At 44.9% G+C, this 16,538-nt stretch overlaps 1 protein-coding gene across 1 annotated transcript in view; it reads left to right on the top strand.

Annotated features, from left to right (window-relative positions):
• Positions 1 to 16,538, top strand: part of ALPK2 (alpha kinase 2) — a 145,099-nt gene that overhangs the window by 71,156 nt on the left and 57,405 nt on the right.

Genomic DNA, 16,538 nt, shown 5'->3' on the forward strand with positions numbered 1-16,538 from the left:
CCTCAGCTTCATAGTAGGAACCTAGAGATTAGACATATTCCAAAGACGACGGAATATTCCCAAATGCACTCACAGTTACTGCACTCTCTCTGTGAAAAAGTAAACACGTACTACATTGGTTTCTAATGACCCAGTCCTAAAGAAGCCAATCTAAAAATCTCCAGATCTGAGGTAGCTTTTTCCTGAGCAAATTGTCTGCTCTGCTGGCCAAACTCACCACATAAAAGTCACATTTGTACTTTACTTTTTGCAGGAGAGCCTGCTTTATCCTATTTGGTTGTTTAACACCTACCATAGGGTGATCACATGCCAGTGACCACAGATGGGTGCCCAGGATAAGTTTATGGAGGTGGTTTAGCCCAATACTAATATGAAATTAGGTTGCAGTGTTCATTTTTTCACATCCATAAACATAGCATTTCCCTTTGTTTTCATATAATGCTCTTCCTGGATCAGCTAAGAACCTTTTTACAGTTGCTTATCCACGTTGAGCATTTCACTGGGCAAATTATCCTCATTATCAAAGGTTCCAGGGGAGGGGGGTGAGGGGGTCAAGTGGCCGGGGAGGAGTACGTGGAGACTAGTGACAATGATAGTTTCAGACCTGCCACTGGGGGAAGCGCTTTCTAGCTTCCTCAGCTGCCAACAATGAGAGGAGCTAAAGGAAGGAGCCTTCTTAGTCCTCCTCAGCTTACACCCTAAGCTGAATTCTGAGATCCGAAGTCCTGGGGACAGCAGGCTCAGTGCAGCTAAATAAAAAGGGCCATCAAAAAATAAAAAATAAAAAAATAAAACAGGCCATCTCCAGGACCACAGGCAGCTGCCTCACGCAGATTCTTGTCTCCAGCGGAGTTCTTGTGCGACTCTCACTCCCCTCCCCAGCCATCGGCTGGAGGTCCAAGGTGTGTTTTGTGCTTTGTGGCATAACTAAAGCAATCGCCTCCGACCCATAGAGGATAGAGGTGACTTTTTAGAAAGCTTGCATTCTGCAGGTAGTAGGACTGTTTCTCCCTTTGCTGTGCTCCGTGGCAGAGCCAGCCTCTCACTCAAGGGCACCCAGAAACATGAATGGAAGTTGTCTATGGAGGACCGTCCTGTGCAGCCTCTGTATCTGTGCCATTTATCTTCCCTTAACTAAAGTGGGAAAATTTTGCCACAGGGCCAGTGGCATAGTGAGTGCAGATGCTTTTACCCACGCAAAAAGTTACTATCTAACTGTAGGAGATGCCTGTGTTTCTTGCACGCATACACAATATGGCCAAATCTAGAGCAAAGGGCTAAATATCATTGGAAACGTGATACAAAAGCATGAGAAGGCCCCTGGGAGCTAAATCAGACTTTTAATTTTCTTAAATACTGCTGAAGAAAAAAATTGGTGAATCTTTCTATAACTAAGTCGAAAAGATATTTTAAATATTTATTCTCAGGCAACTGAAGCTTGTGGGAACTTAAGATATGAAACGGTGACAAATCCTCGGTTGGGGTAATATTAACAAATCTGCCCACTCTTGACTCTTGCCTGATGCACTTACCTTTAGGTGTCTTTTTGTAGAAACAGTGACCACCAGCTTATCTTTTAGTCGTTTGTCTTCATCTGTATATTGCTTTTAGCATTCCGAGGAAGGGTCCATACCTCTAATTCTGCATTTTAAAAATAAGACTAGATTGTAGAGTATCTCCTGCCTAAACATAGGTCTCCAGGTGTACTTACTTCCGGTCTTCCTCTCCTGCTTTTATGTTGCAAGGCCATCTTGTTCTGATTTGTGTTGAAATAGTACTTACCCAGGCTGGGACTGGAAAGCCCCCAATTTCTCTACGTTTATGGAAGATTCCAAAGTTAATCCCAGTTTGGGAGTGGAAACACTGAGAGGGTACCCCAGGCTAACTTGAATCATCTTCAAGGGTCACACTGCCAATCCCAATCCTTCACCTTGGTTTTGCTCTTCTTTTATGATCCAACTCAGAGGCATGGCCTGACGACCCACCCATCTTAAGTTTCCTTGTAGCCACACTGGGGTAAGATCATCCTCACTCTTAAATCAGAAGTGCTGTGTCTGTCCTTCTGCATTGCTGCCCAGCTTCACCCCAGGGAGATTTGCATTTCTCTTTGGGCTCATGGGATCTCAAGTGTACAGTATGAAAGTGTAATCTTCGGTTCTGAGAGTTAAGCATCCTCTTGATCAGGAATCAGCACTAAGCACAGAGGGTGAGCTCCTTGGTGGCAGGGAGTTGGGTCACTGTATTTTGTTCACTGCTATGTCCCAAGCCCTTGGGTTCGGGCTGGCCACGTAGTAGGCACTCAGTAGTCGGAAGAGTAAGTAGCCATACGAGATGAGATTTAATTCCATTAATTCCATAATGATCAATGGTTTCAACCACTTTATGGCCTTTGGTATTATAAGTAGACCCTCTGGTTCCCTTCACCTACCAATTTTCCACTACCAAATTGCTTCCCATTGCTCTTTGGGCCCTGGGAATGGATTACTACGTACTAAACTGTAAACACCTTGCACGCGGCTTCCCTTGTGAGTGCTGGTGATTCACATATAACTTGGTCCCATCAGTGCCTTGTTAGCTTGCCCAGATCGCTGGCCAGACCCAGGGAGACCTTACCACGTGCCCCTCGCATTGAAGACCCTCTGCCATACTGCCTCCATCTACCTCTGAGTGGCAAAGCAGACAAACTCACTGGTTTCTTCACCTGGAAAATGGAGCATTCTTTCAGACGTGTGGTGTTTCTTCTGTCTTCTTGCCTTGGAATGCCCTCGCTCTGTGTATTGCCAGCTCAACTCCTTTCTTCTTTCAAGGCCAAGATCCTGCAAGGTACTTCCATTTGCACCCCACTCCTGAAGCACAGTCCTCACCCTTCACTATGATTTCTCTTTCCAGAGAAACACAGCTTTTTAAAAACACTTTTAATTTATTTTATTCATGAGAGAGAAAGGGAGAGAGAGGCAGAGACACAGGCAGAGGGAGAAGCAGGCTCTATGCAGGAAGCCCGATGCGGGACTCGATCCCAGGACCCCAGGATTACACCCTGAGCCGAAGGCAGATGCTCAACCGCTGAGCCACCCAGGGATCCCAAAACATAGCATTCTTATTCGCATACTCTGTGTGGTATAGTGAGCTCTGGGCCTGAGTTTGAGTCCTGCCTGACTGCCTGCTGACTCTGTGACCCTGGGAAAAACCACCTATGCTCTCCCGGGTCCACTTTCTTCATCTAAAACAGAAAACAGGGCAGCCTGGGTGGCTCAGCAGTTTAGCGCTGCCTTCAGGGCGTGATCCTGGAGACACGGGATCGAGTCCCATGTCAGGCTCCCTGCGTGGAGCCTGCTTCTCCCTCTGCCTGTGTCTCTGCCTCTCTCTCTGTGTGTCTCATGAATAAATAAATAAAATTTCTTAAAAATAAATAAATAAATAAATAAATAAATAAATAAATAAATACAGAAAACAGAAATAAGAATAATGCCTGATAGGGTGTTGTGAGGATTAAAGGCTTCCATGTAAAATGCTTATCACAGTACCTATGGTGCAGTTAGCATGTAATAAGTATTATCATTTTTATTTTAATATTTACCTTTTTAAAAAAGATTTTATTTTTGAATACTCTCTATACCCAACATGGAGCTCAAACTCACAACCCCCACATCAAAAGTCATATGCTCTACTGCCTGAGCCAACCAGGCCCCCTATTATTTACCTTCTTAATACATATGTCCCCTCCCCATATTAAAGACATATTTGAGGGCTGGCTGTGAGTAGTTTTATACCTTTCTAAATTGAAATTTTCACTGAGACACTTGTACATGCACACACAGTTCTAAGAAACCACATGGAGAGATCCTTATACACTTTGCCCCCTTCCCACTTTGCCAGGTTCCCCTGATGGTAACATTTTGAAAAACTATAGCATAATATTACAACCAAAATATTGACATTGATACCATCTAGCCATCTCATTCAAATTTTCCCAGTTTTACTTGTTGTGTGTCTACCAAAATTTATCACCTGTGTAGGCTCATGTGATAAATGCAGTGTGACACTTCATGCTAATCGGAGTTCAGCCTCGTAGCTAGGCAGGCGATACCATAACACAGTATGTGGCAGCTTGAGATGTGCATGGCCATCCAGTGACAGGCAGGACACACAGTAGGTCTCCAATAAAAATTTTTTTTTAGCATAGGAAAACACCAAGCAGATAATCTAAGCCTCTTTATTTTTTTTTTAAGATTTTATTTATTTATTCATAGACACAGAGGGAGAGAGGCAGAGACACAGGGAGAGGGAGAAGCAGGCTCCATGCAGGGAGCCCAATGTGGGACTCGATTCGGGTCTCCAGGATCACACCCCAGGCCGCAGGCGGCGCCAAACCGCTGCACCACCAGGGCTGCCCTCTAAGCGTCTTTATAATGTAGTTTTCATCTCTGGGACAGAGCAACCTGAGATTTGAATTCATCTGCATAATAAAATGCAAACACCTCCAAACACCTCCTCCGCCACCCAATAGCAACTATTAAAACAGACTCCAGAAGGCTGATAAGCCAGCTCTCTACTGATGAGAGGAAGGGCCGAAGTTTATAATCGCTCATCTCTTAGCACGCAGCAGTCAGGCCTCTTGTCAACACCATCCCATGGCTGACCCAGCAAGTAACACAAACATTTGTTTTGTTTTTAATCACAAAGCCTGCTGTGCTGCTTCTGCCAAATGCCATTACTGCCCTGCACCTGCAGGATTAGCGGGTGCCCTGGCTCGGCCGCAGTAATTGTACTCAGTGATTGTTAAATAATCAATGGAAAGTCATTCGAAGCCCCAGCTCTGCTACTAACAGTGCAGTCTGCAGACCAGCTTGTCAAAGAACAGAATCTCAAATCCTGCCCCAGCCTTGCTACATCAGGATCTGCATTTTAACCTGATTCCTAGGTGATTCGTATACACACTGAAGTTCCAGAAGCTCTGGTCTACAGAGAGGAGGTCTTTCTCAGATTAAAAAAAGACTCTAAAGCAGTGGCCTGGCTGGTTGGCTGGGACCTTAAAACAGTCTGATTCCTGAGTTCAGCCCCCAGAGATTCTAAGGTAATTTGGTCTGGGTATGGCTTGGGCATTGGGGGTTTTAAAAGCTCCTGGGTGGTTCTCTGTATCTACAAATTTGAGAATCGTAGCTGTGCTTTAGAACCATCCCTGTATTTTCTACATGTAGAGATGCCTAAGCCCCACCCCTGGAAGTCCTGAAGTCAGGCTTGTACACCTGTTGCCTTAGTGGAATGGAAATGGAAGGGTCCGCTTGGAAGGGTCCCCTTGGAAGGTTCCCCCGGGAGGTTGAAGGTTGAAGACCCACAGAGCAGGGCTGCAGGGAGCTGAAGGTCATAGGCTTCATGAAAGCATTCTTTGAGGGATTCTTGAGCCCCCTGCCCTTGATTTCCTTCCAGTCTTAGCTGAGTAACAAAGCCCCAGGTTATTCACTCCTTTTCAAACACACAATGAGTATTCTCCGCACATAAGATGTTGCTGCTCTCGTGCAATGTCCACATTCCTGAAACACCTCATATTCTGCAAAAATCACACACTTTAAATTATCAGGGCCTCTGGGGAAAATAGCAGTCCCTGCCGGTCACTTCAGAAACAGGTCATTTGAAAACCAATGACAAAAGCAAAAACATGTGCACAGGAAGTTCCTTCACTTGGACTGTCCAGGGAGGCAGCTCAGGTTGGCCGGTGGTTGCTGGGGCAGATATTAAAAATACACAAGAGGGGGACCTGGGGGGCTCAGTGGTTGAGCATCTGCCTTCGGCTCAGGTCGTGATTCTGGGGTCCTGGGATCCAGGTCTTGGTAGGCTCCCCACGGGGAGCCTGGTTCTCCCTCTGTCTATGTCTCTGCCTCTCTGTGTCGCTCACGAATAAATAAAATCTTAAAAAAAAAAATACACAAGCTAACTGAGTGGAAAGGCTGGTAGCCCTCTAGTAGGGCAAGTCTGAGGGTGCCCCAGCTTCAGGGACAGAAGTGAGTGTCTGTGGGTAACTGCTGGGGAGCTGGGCCTGGGGGTGGGGGTGGGGAGTGCCTCCTGAGCTCAGACACAGGCCTGGAGTGCACGTCTCAGGAGAGAGGAGTGCCAGGACAGGCCTCATTTTTAGCTTTATTCGAATATACCCAGAGAGTCTCTGCTGCCAATGCAAAAGTTGGGTTGCAGTCTCTTACCCTTTCCTGCTCAAGATTCTCTACTTTATGCCAGGGCTCCTGGGCCTAGGAGAAATCAAGAATGAAGCAGTGTAGCATCTGCATTATACCGACACCATCCCCCTACTAACTCCTCTCTTAGGGAGCACTCCCTACAGAGCAGGTGCTTGTAGCGCAGGGTCACAGGGGGCCCAAGGCCTCTCCCCAGCCCAGGGGCCCAGGGGCCCAGGGGCCCAGGGCGGCGCAACACCACGCATCACCATTGCAAGGGTTTGGATTATCTGCACTGGGATCATCCACAATGGTGCTTGTTTAGGAGCACAAATCTCTAAATTTTACCTTGGGCTTGTTGGATTTGCGCTTGTAATGAGCACCGTAGGTGGTTCTCCTGCGCAAGTAAAACTCCAACGGTGAGCTTCGTTAGATAGAGACCCCGAGTGACTACTACCACCTGAGGCATTCCCGGAAAGAATCACGGGATTTGGGAAGCAACAGGAAGTTTAGGGCTTGTCGAGGGTAACCCCTTTGCCCTAAGAGGGGGGAAAACACCTCTTGATGGATGTTTCTCTGCTTTCTAGTTGGCTTGCTATAAACGCAGCTTGTTCTTCACCTGTCCGGCCGCTGAAATAAATACAGATCCTGACTTCTTGTAACTAATCCAGAACAGGTGTGCCATCTACAGCTGAGCTTTATTTTAAGGAGGAGTTCAGTGACAGGAATTTGAGGGGTAGCAGTGGAGGCCGGAGAGAGGAGGGTCGCTTGGCTGCTTGGGTGGGTTTAAGTCCCTGTAGCAAAACTCTCATCAGTTCTTTGGGTGGGAGCCAGGTGCCAGAGACATGCTTTATTGGTGGTTTTTTTGGCTATGACAGAAAGTGAACTGGCTTTGCTGATAATGGGATAGGAAAGATGTTGAACTAACCATCCCTCTGTCAATATAAATGATAAAGCTGTGGCAGAAAGGGGTGGGAGCAGTCCCCAGTAGATCACCAGATGAACCAGACAAAGTAGAGAGTACAGAATTAGACCCAAGAATATATTGGAATTTGGTTTATGATGGAAATATCCTTTAAGCTTTAGGAAAGAAACAATATCTTCGATGCTGACATGATTAGTCATCTGGGTGGAGGAAGAAATAAGCCCTGTATCTTGCAGTGGACCCCAAATAAACTCCAGATGGATCTCTGAGTTATATATATTTAAAACCCCCAAGCTATAAGCTACTAGAAAAAATATTGCAAACTATTTTTAGGAACTTGAAAACCATGAGATCTTCTTGGGACACAAAGAATGGAAAAAGAAAGAAAGAAAACATTGATCATTTTGGTTACATTGAGCTAATGTCTATATAACAAAAAATGTCAGAAACAAAAGTAAACGAAAGTGACAGACTGGAAGAAATGTGTAGGACTACACGTAATAGGCAAAGATTAATTTCCAAAGTATATAAAAAACAGATAAGAAAAAATATTCCTAGCAATTGAATTTTAAGGAAAGGTAAAAGTAAATAAACTCAAGGTTCGCAGAAGAGAATATACAAATGGTTGCTAAACACATAAGATGTTCAGCCTCATGAGTAATTAGGAAAATATAAATTAAAAAAGTATCTCTCACCCATGAGATAGGCAAAAAACTTACAGGATGGTAGGTAATATCAAGGTGTTGAGACTATGGAGAAATGGGTACTTTGTCAACAAGAGTGTAACGTGGTGATATCTTTTAAAATTAATATCTTTTAAAATTAATTAATATCTTCTAAAATTAAAAGGGGCATTACCCACTATACTGCAGTTTCATGGGCCAAGAGACACGTACCATGAAGTAGAGCAAGAAAAGTATATTACAGAATGATTCACACAACATGGTACCAGGTATGCTCCCCCCTGAACCAACCCATAATCATATATGTCATTTGTACATACACAGAGAAGTACATAAAATTATCTTCGTTAAATGTAGAAGGATCCACACCAAAATGACAACCACGATAACTCTGGCAGGAGAGGGCATGTGAATAGAAAACTAGTATTCGGATAGGTGTTTAGTAATGTTATAGTTTTTAAGGACACTGTTCCTTTGTTACTTGTATTCTTGAAAACCAGTATGTTTTAAAAAGAGAATAAACTGAGGTCTAGGAATCCGTGATTTGGGGCCTAGTTCTGCCATTAACCAGCTCTGTGTCCCTGAGTCCACTTCTCCTCTTCCTTGGGCCTCTTACCTCAGTTTTTCCTTAAACTGAAGGCGTTAAACTTGATCTCTAAGTTTCCAAGGCTCTAAAGTCCCGTGAATCCCTAATTCCACATCAGCTACCCAAATAAATGTCAAATAGAATGGAAGAAAATGTGGATCTCAAGGAGGAGGAAAGCCTTTCTAAGCATAAGGGCAAAAAGTGATAAATTTGACAATGTAAGAATTTTGCATGTTGAAAACCCCCAAGCAGAATTTAAAAACAAATAAAAAATTTAGAAAAGTACATATTGGAGGTGTATAGACAAAGAAAGCAGCATAAGAACAGATGAACATCTGATCCAAAATAGGCAAAGGAATCAAATAGTTCACAAAAAAAAAGTACAATTACATCATAAACTTATCAACTGATTTTCTTCCTTCCTGCCTTCCCTCCTTCGTCAGTTTTCAGAGATTTGCTTTTAAAGAGATGATATCACCAGCTGATAAGACTGTGAAGGATCAGGCTTTCTTCTATGCTGCTGGTGGTGGGAGTGCAAATTGCTATCCTGTTCCTGGGTGGCAGATTGGCAATACTTACTAATACCTTTAAAATGCGAACTTTGGCCCAGTAATTCGCCATACGAGGTGATCAGCGCTATCAACAGAGCTAGGTGGACAAAAATGCTCATTGCGGCCTGACTTGTAATAAGGAAACTTTGGGACCAATCTAGATATTTAAGAGCGGAGGCGGGGTGGGGATGGTTAAATATTGTGGTACAAAATCCTTTGGAACACCACGCAGCCATCACAGATCATGCTTTGAAGACATTTAAGGATGTGAAAAGATGCTTGTAAACAAATGACGAAGCAATCTGTGTGTGTGTGTGTGTGTGTGTGTGTGTGTTAGTCTCTTTATTGGAAAAATGAGGTTTCATGAGAGGAAGCTCCAGCTCTTCCCCTGTGCTCCCCCAGACCCTAAGGGAAACCCCTGGTCATTTTTCTGTCCAGTGCCTTTACACCTTGCTGCAATTCTAGCATAAACGAGTCAGTCTCAAAATCACTTACTGAGCTCTTCCCTAAGAGAACTGACAAAACCTGGTGGCTTTTAAAAGGAAAGAGCTGGGTCCGTGGGTGGCTCAGCGGTTTGGCGCCTGCCTTTGGCCCAGGGCGTGATCCTGGAGACCCAGGATCGAGTCCTGCGTCGGGCTCCCCAGCATGGAGCCTGCTTCTCCCTCTGCCTGTGTCTCTGCCACCCGCCCCCGCCCCCCCGTGTCTATCATGAACAAATAAATAAAATATTTAAAAATAAATAAGTAAAAGGAAATAGCCTCAGGGGCACCTGGATGGCACAGTTGGTTAGGTGTCCGACTCTGGATTTTGGCTCAGGTCATGATCTCAGGGTCATGAGATCGATGGAGCCCCGAGTTGGGCTCTGCGCTCAGCGTGGAATCTGCTCCTTCTCCCTCTGCCCCTCCCCCATTCCCTATCAGCTCTCTCTCTCTCTCAAAGATAAAAAAAATAAATAAAAATCTCTTCTTGTCTTCCAGCTACTTTGCAACATAAATAAGCTCCATTCCATTTTCCTTGAAAGACGATGTATGTATATATGATAATACTACAGCTTTTCTAAATCCCTTAAGGGGCTGCCCCAAATCTAGCAAGAGAACCTTTCTCTTTGATCAGTGAAAAGTAGTTCTCTTTGATGCTGAAAGTTAGATACTGCATAGAGGCCCCATGAGCATCCAAGGGGCCTAAATATTGTTAAAAATAGAACCAGTAAATATAGATAAAATCCCCTTTCTTACCACTTTCCTAGAACCGTATGTGGTGAGACTGCACTAGGTGAGATGTTACACCCGGGGGCGGCGGGGGGGGGGGGTGGAAGTACTCTATGATGATAAGCAAGGTGTCCTGACTGAATATTTATATCTCCACCCCACCCCCCCAGTCATATGTTAAAGCTCTAACTCCCACAGTATTGGATTTTAGAGGTGGGGCCTTCAGGAGGTAATTAGGTTTAGATGCCATCGTGAGGGTGGAGCCCCCATGATGGGGTTAGTGTCCTCGTAGGAAGAGAGACCACAGCTGGCCCTCCCTCCCACCCTTCCTCCCTCTCCTTCTCCCTCCCTTTCCTCCCTTATCCCCCTCTCTCTTACTATCTCTCCCTCTCTCCCTCCCCCCTTCCATGTGTATGTATATATGTGTGTCTCTTTCTCCCTCTTCTCTCTCTCTCCCTCTCTTTCTCTCCCTCTCTCTCCCTTCCTCTCCTTCTCTCTTTCTCTCCTTCTGTGTTTGAGTGTGGATATATGTGTGTGTCTCTCTCTCCTTCTTTCTCTCTCCCCCTCTCTCCCCCCTGCTTCGCTCCCTCTGTGCCACGTGAGAAGGCAGACATGTGCAAGCCAGGAAAAGGGTCCTCACCTGGAACCACACTGGTTCTCCAGAACTGTGAGAAATAGCGTTCCTCTTCCTTCAGCTGCCCAGGCTATGGCATTTTGTTATAGCAGCCCGAACAGACTGAGACATAGGTCACCCTCAGAATTCAGAGCCCCCCGTAATTTGGGAACTACTTGGTGCATTAATGTAATAAATTACCAAAAATCATCCCTATAGTCTACAGTAGACTAAACCAGAGGTTATTCAGTGGGAGGCTGTAAGTTTGTAAGTTTGTTTTCTATTTTTAAGATTTTATTTATTCATGAGAGACACAGAGACACAGGTAGAGAGAGAAGCAGGCTCCCTGTGGGGAGCCTGATGAAGGACTCGATCTCAGGACCCCAGGATCACGACTTGAGCTGAAGGCAGACAGACGGTCAACCACTGAGCCACCCAGGTGCCCCTGTAAGTTCTTATGAATGATGATCTTGGTATTTTTGTGTTCATGACATGACACTTCCATGACACTCTAGTAAGGCATTTTTCTGAAATGGCATTTTTACTTACCAAAACCAAGCAATAAGCGAGTCATACCAGGCAGTTGTGTAGTTAAAAAGCATCAAGATGAAGCTGTTGTGGAGCTTCTTGTTGTGGAGAACTCGTCATCTCGAGTTCTGTACCTGGTCCAACGTCTGCACTGACTGTAGAGAGAAACAAGGGTTGTCAGCCATAAAAATAGCAACGATTCATAGAGTGTTTGCATCTTCCAGCTACTATGCCAATGCCCTACGTTTGGTATTAATCCCTGTGATCAGAGTGTGAGCTGGCCCACGAAGCTCAAAGAGCTTAATTAACAGGCCCACAGCACATCTATTTTAAGTGATAAACCTGGAATTCACATTCTGAGGAAAGCAGATCAGCACAAGCACAAATTGAGGCTGATGGTTGTGAGGGCCAGTGTGTTCTGATGGGCAGGAGAGTCAGAAACGTTGAGGTCAAAGAACCCCACTGACTGACTCCAACATCCAGATGGTCTATGAAATTATCTAGTTGTCACCCGAGTCACCTGCAGCTACAAGTGAAGACAGGTTCCAGCTACTCACTGCCTGAAGATTTCCTTCGTGGCTGGGGAGGTTGTCTGGCCACACGTGACAAGGCAGCTGGAAGGAGGAAACCTCACTTTCCCGTAGGATGACTCTAAGGCATGTGCCACACAGTGTTGTAGCAGGGCCCGTGGATTCGGGCCCCTGTGTTCACGGCTGCAATATGTTCAGCCCTGTGCTGGCTCCTCCCTCCCCTAACTCACACTCCTCCTCTCCCGTGCTCCCTGACGTCACCTCTCTGAGAAACTAACTGCACCCCCGTTCTTGTCTCATGTCAGCGTTTTGGAGGGCTGACTCAAATGAAGACCACTCCTAAAGCCTCCAGTTAACGTGCAATCTTCCGTCCCTGGAACACAGAGGGAACTCTCTTTAAAGGCTTGAGTGTGAAGGCGTCTGGCCAATGCCTCAAGGCCTAGCGTTCAAATGCCACTCATTTCATAACACTTCCGGAATCCTAATGTCCCCGCCTAACCATCCTGCCCTGATCTGCCCTATGGCTCTTCATTTCACCGACTTTAGAGCTATTGCTGCAAATCACACTAGATTAGATGGACAGTACACTGATTCTGCAGGGGTCAGGGACAAGCCGTATTGAGAACGTCTGGTGCCCGATGGTTAGAGATGCCCAATAAACGTTGCATTGAACCCAGCATTTGATCACAACCCACTTGTGAAAGGGGGTTCCAACTCAGCCAGTGTGACAAGAACTTCAGAAACTTTGTAAACCAAAGTAATAAGAGAAGATTTGAATTGTAATAATTCATCTCAAACCATACAGTGGTACAAATGTGGGAAAGTGGTGTTTTAGTTTACTAGGGTTGCCATAATAAAATGCCACAGACTGGCCGGCTGAAACAATGGAAATTAGATTCCCCACAGTTCTGGAGGCTGGACATGCAAAGCCAAGGAGGTAGTTGGTCCAGTAGGTTTCTTCTCGGGCCTCTCTCTGTAGCTTGAGGATGGCCACCTTCTCCCTGCTGGTGTCTTGTGTCTGTTTGTGTCCTAATCTCCCTTTCTGGCAATGACACCAGTCATATTGGATTAGGGCCCACCTGAATGACCTCATTTTACCTTAATTACCTCTTTCAAGGCTCTCTCTACAAAAATCATGTCATTCTGAGGTACAGGGACTAGGACTTCAACATATGAATTGGGGAAGGGGACATTTTTAGCACAGAACGAGTCTATAAATCTCTCACAGACCATTTTGGGGCATACGTCAAAAAGAATGAAGATCTGGAAAGTCAAGTACTTAAATATCTCAGAACTCAGACTGGGAAACTCCACAATTCCAGAGAAGCAAATATGCCCAGTTTCTTCTTATGAAATGAGGATGGCTGGATGCTGGCTGAGGGGCCACCTGGGCAGATTGTCCAGACCCAGGTAACACGGTGGGAGGCAGAACAATGGCTCCCAAGATTAGGTCCATCACCTCCGTTCCTAGAACTCATGAATATATTATCATACATGGTGTAAGGGACTTTGCAGACATAAGTTAAGCATTTTGATTTGGGGAATTTACTCTGGATTCTCCAGTGATCCAAGTGTAGTCACGAGTTCTTAAGTGGGAGGGAGAGAAGAAGGTCAAAGTCCAAGAAAGATCTGAAGACCTCCACTCCGCTGGCTTTGAATTTGAAGGAAGGGGCCATGAGTCAGTGAATGCAGGCAGCCTCCAGAAGCTGGAAAAGTTAAGGAGATGTTCTTCTGGAGCCCCTAGAAGGAATGTAGCTTTGCTGCTACCTTGATTTTAGCCCCATGAGATCCATGTTAGGCTTCTGAATTGCAGAACTGTAAGGTAATACATATGTACTGTATGGTAATATGTATGTATTCTTGTAGGGTAAGACATATGTATTCTTATAAGGGATTGAGTTTGTGGTAATTTGTTGCAGCAGCCACAAGCCACTACTGCAGACAGAGAAGGTAACTTAAAATCAAGGTACCTTGGGGACACCTGGGTGGCTAAGTGGTTGGGCATCTGTCTTTGGCTCAGGGCAAGTCTCTCATCAGGCTTCCCGCGTGGAGCCTGCTTCTCCCTCTGCTTGTGTCTCTGCCTCTCTCTGTATGTCTCTCATGAATAAATAAATAAAATCTTAAAAAAAAAAAAAACACGACAACAAAATACCTCAAAGCCAAGTCTGGAGATGTCCTTTTTCAGGTTTTTACTTTAGATATCAGAGAGGGAACCCGTTCATGACACAGGCTTTGCAAATTCCAGTGGCCTCTGGCTTAGGAAATCTGATGTGGAAGAGAAAACAACAAGAACCATGGCAATCTACCCAGAATGAGGCCAGCTTCATTTAAAATGAGTATGACATTTTGGAACTCAGGAAGCCTCGGAGAGTGAGGACAGAGCCATGGATGCCACAGCTAATCCCCTCTGGGACTCCTGGGCCCTTCCTGGACTCTCTGGGCCCTAGAACATCTCCAAGTGCACAACCTCAGGTGTCCAGAGGAGCAGAGCACACCTGCACGGGGCTGGGCTCCAGAGAAGGCCACGCCCACTGCAGGGCAGCCTGGAGGAGGCGTGGACCCCTGAGCAGCTCTAGTGCCCGACCTCTCAAATGGGACACTACTGACTTTGGGAGCGGGGCAGCTCTGTATTAGGGACAACTGTCCTGCACACTGTAGGATGTTTAGCAGCATCTCTGGCCAATCTCACCCTCTCACCCCTCTGGCCATTTCTCACCCCCACCATAGCTGATAGCCAAGAATACCTCTAGACATTGCCAAATATCCCCTGGGGGAGGGGCAAAAATGACCCCATGGCCATTAGCTGTGGCTCAACTCTATCCCCTCAAGAGTGACAGGAGAGGAACAGCTAGGTCATCTCAGTCTGCACTGCCCAACAGAGACCTAACACAAGCCACATACACATAATTTTTTGCATGTCCACACAGTGAGCAACCATCACCACCATTTAATTCCAGAATATTTTCATCATCCTCAAAAGAAACCCATACTCATGAACAGTCATTTCCTATTCTGCTCTTCCCCAAGCACTTGGCAAACTTTAATTTGCTTTTGTCTCTGCAGATTTGCCTATTCTGGATATTTCATGTACATGCAATTGTACGTATGTGGATTTTGTGTGTCTGCCTCCTTTCACTTGGAATATTATTATCAAGGGTCATCCATGCCGATCATCTATCAGTACTTCCATTCTCTTTTAGGGCTGAATAAGATCACACTGTATGGACATACCACATTTATTTTAATTCATTCATCAGTTGACGGACATCTGGGCTGTTTCCACTTTGTAGCAATTTTGTGTGGACATATGTTTTCGGTTCTCTTGAGCGAATGCCCAAGAGTGGGGTTGCTAGGTGTACTTTACATCTAACTTTTTGAGGAACCACCATACTGGTTTTCAAAGCAGCTGCACCATTTTATATTCCTACGGTAGTGTACAGGGGTGAGCCGCACACATAACTTTACTTTTCTGGAAGCTATATTTTGAAGTTATAAGACCTAGGTAAAGTAAGCTTTTATTTTTTGTTAATTAAATATAACCAAAATATTATTTCAATATATAATCCCTACACACAAATGGATATTTTACATCCTTTTTTTCTGGTATTACGTTTTCAAAATGTTACACTTATATTGTATCTCAATCTGGATGCTAACTATTCACTGGAAATGAGCTATACTCAGATTTCATGAAATTAGCAATCGAAAGAGTTAATTCACATACCCAAATTGTTCCAAACCCACTTAAAAATTTTACTGTGTGAAAAGAAATTTTACTGTATCACATGTCAGTTTTTGAATTTACATGTGAATTAATTAAAATTAAATAAAGTTTAAAATCCAGTTCCTTTAGTTGCACTAGGAACATTTCAGGTGTTCATTAGCCACAAATGGCTGATGTCTTCTGGATTGGACATCTCAGCTCTAAGTTATTTTTGTTACAATTGTGATTTTTAAAAAGCATACTGCCCCAGGCCTCAACCTGGGTTTCTTTTTTTTTTTTTCTCTCCTAAAACTGATTCAATGACAAATTATAATTTTCCTTTTATTAAAAAAAATTAAGTTTTCTTTTTCAGGGTAGTTTTTGGCAAAATTGAGCAGAAGATAGAGAGAGTTCCCATATACCTCCTGCCCCTACACAAGCACAGCCTCCCCCACTATCAACATCCCCCACCAGCATGGCTGGTTATGATCGATGAACCTCCACGGACACATTATTATCACCAGAGTCCATGGTTTACATTAGGGTTCACTCTTGGTGAAATCTGATGTGGATTTGGACAAATTCTGTGGGTTTGGACAAATGTATAGTGACATGCACCCACCATTATGGTGTGTGGTTCTATTTTTTTTTTTTTTTTTTTGAGAGAGAGAGAGAAAGAGAGAGAGAGAGAGCGGAGGGAGAGGGAGAGAGAAAAATCTTAAGCAGGCTGTATGCCCAGTGTGGAGCCAGACCTGGGACTCGATCTCACGATTCAGAGATCATGACCTGAGTTGAAATTAAGAGTTGGACGCTTAACCGACTAAGCCACCCAAGTGTCCCTGTGGTTCTATTTTTAAAAGAAAGGGCTGCTTCCTGTATCTCCTATATTTCTGGCCGTGGTCTACCAGTTTGGAACAAGTGGCAAACAGTAGCAATTGTCACCCCACGAGCCCCTCCAGCCTCCCAGCCTTAACCCCAAGTAGGCTCTACTTTCAAGGCCAGGTTCTAAGGCAGCCCCCCACTGCCAGAGCCTTGCGTCCCAGTTGG

This window comes from Canis lupus, chromosome 1, assembly GCF_003254725.2.
Source record: "Canis lupus dingo isolate Sandy chromosome 1, ASM325472v2, whole genome shotgun sequence".
NCBI classification, from domain to species: Eukaryota; Metazoa; Chordata; class Mammalia; order Carnivora; family Canidae; genus Canis; species Canis lupus.